This window comes from Trachymyrmex cornetzi, unplaced genomic scaffold (assembly GCF_001594075.2).
Source record: "Trachymyrmex cornetzi isolate Tcor2-1 unplaced genomic scaffold, Tcor1.1 scaffold727, whole genome shotgun sequence".
NCBI lineage: Eukaryota > Metazoa > Arthropoda > Insecta > Hymenoptera > Formicidae > Trachymyrmex > Trachymyrmex cornetzi.
The window spans coordinates 17,180-19,694 of record NW_017300056.1 but is presented as its reverse complement, the minus strand read 5'-3'; the positions used below and the strand labels follow the sequence as shown (position 1 = coordinate 19,694).

At 36.3% G+C, this 2,515-nt stretch overlaps 1 pseudogene; it reads left to right on the top strand.

Moving 5' to 3' along the window:
• The first annotated feature begins 1,640 nt into the window (after positions 1-1,640).
• LOC108767814 (uncharacterized) lies at positions 1,641-2,453 on the top strand (annotated as a pseudogene).
• Positions 2,454-2,515: the final 62 nt, after the last annotated feature.

Genomic DNA, 2,515 nt, shown 5'->3' with positions numbered 1-2,515 from the left:
GTCAGCAAATTGTTATCAGAAATATGACAAAACCTGCTAGACATGCTATGCCAACAGATTGGTAGCAATCTGTCGTCAGATTGCGAACAGAACCTTATTGGAGCAGACTCTGCTTAGAACATATACACATGGAACACTCATTGCCTATACCGCCAATGGTAGACGGGCCTTCAGGCGTCGTCTACAATACACGGAGTAAGAAGTACGAGTAAGAAATTCGACCAATCACAGTCGAATGTGAGAAGAATAATCGACTGTGATTGGTCAATTTCTTTCTCTTACTTCTTACTCCGTGTATTGTAGACGGGCCTTTAAGCATTAAGACCGGGAGTAAGAGAAATGGGTTATTCCCATTTCGTACGCCTTATTACTTTACTGCTAGCCAATCAAAGCTTATTATGAGATAAGGCACGAAAAAAGGCGTGCAAGAACTTCTTACATTATACTGCTTACTATCATCGTAATGGACTTACTATCATTGTAATGTATGCGTCGTCTACATATGCGAAGTAAGCTTGGTTTAAGAAGTAAGAGTAAGAAATTGTCCAATCACAGTCGAATGTGAGAAGAATAATTGACTGTGACTGGTCAATTTCTTACTCTAACTTCTTATGCGGGGTCTACAATAGAAGTCATAGCAGTCGTAGGGTCTTAAGTTGTAGAAAATTGACCAATCATAGTCGATTATTCTATTCATATTCTACTGTGATTGGTTAATTTTCTACGACTTAAGACTCTACGACTGCTACGTCTTCTATTGTAGACCCCGCTTTACTCCGTGTATTGTAGACGACGCATAATGCGGGGTCTACAATAGAAGTCGTAGCGGTCGTAAAGTCTTAAGTCATAAAGAATTAATCAATCGCAATCGAATATGAGAAGAATAATCGACTATGATTGGTCAATTTTCTACGACTTAAGATCCTACGACCGTTACGACTTCTATTGTAGACCCCGCTTAAGAGTCTGTGCAGTTAGGGTATACACACAAAATTTACGACTTCTATTGTAGACCCCGCTTAAGAGTCTGTGCTGTTAGGGTATACACACAAACGTATACATAAAGAAAATTATCCAATGGCATTTCTCCTATAAAGACGCACGTAAAATGCGATTGGATGATTTCCTTTATGCATTTGTTTATGCAGCTATGTAAAGGCCCAAACACAGACTCTTGCATAACGCATAACGCATAGAGCATAAACGAATCAACTAATCAGAATCTTTCCTTTCCTCCCATTCCATGGAAAAGAAGAATTTCGATTAGTTGATTCCCTTATGCACTATGCATTATGCGTTATGCAAGAGTCTGTGTCTGGGCCTTAAGTTTGTGTGGATATACTCTTATGGCCATTCTACAATAATGGTACTTTTCCACTGAGCGCGTTACGCGTCGCGTCATCCATCGCGTGACGACGCGACGCGAAAGAGAGAAAGAGAGGGGTTGTGTACATATATAGGCTGTGTTCCAAAATTGTTTGTCAGCGCTGCGAGCATGTCGTCATAAGTGCATGCTACCAATAGTGTTCCAATTTCATAAGCATGCTTTTCATGCAAACGCAGCTTTCATTTTGGAACGATATTTTCAGTGCTGTCAGCATATAGCGACGTCAGCGAAAAGAAACAAGTAACCTAGAAATATGGAGAGAAGCATACAGAAAAAATTCGTATTTGAAACTATTATAAAGTTAGCACTTGATTCTAGTGATGAAGAGTCTAGTGATTCAGATTCAGAATTAGCGGAAATTATATATAATTATTGCGAACGTCAACCAAGAATACCGAAGGTACATTGTAAAAATTATGTCGAAGATGTTGTTTGGCAATACACCGATGTGGATTTTAAGAGTCATTTTCGGTAAGTTATTAAATTGTTAATAACATACAGTTTAAATTCAATAAACGTGATAATAATGTATGTTCTTGTTTTTTTCCATAGCCTCAGTTGACCAACTTTTCGGTTCTTATTGGAATTATTGAAGGGCATGGTAGACAAACTATATCACCAGAAAAAGCGTTATTATTAATAATATTAATGTTAGGAACTCCTAATTCTTATAGGTAGCTTAAATTGATTAGATTTATGATTTCTTAAAGATATGACTAATGTATTATTAAGATATGTTCTCAATGAGTGTGATGATGTGCGTGGAAAGCCAAAGTAAGCCAACACAAGATATTCGTGTGTAATGTAAGATAGTACATCTTACATAATAATACATCTTATAATACATCTTATAATACATCTTATAATACATCTTTTTGCTCGAAGCACAAAGATCGTAATAGTAATGAGGAAGGTAAGAAAGTTAAGGGAACGGTATATACCATTGATGTTTCAAGGATAGTCAAAAACCAGTTTGTTCATAGATGGAATCAGATTTGTAGATTGTTAAACAAAATTTTATGCAAAGCTAAATGATTGTATTGAGAAATAATGTACATATTTTGTTAACGCCTATTGTATGTGAATAAAATAAATTTACTTTTTGATTTCCTCTTGTACATAGGTTAT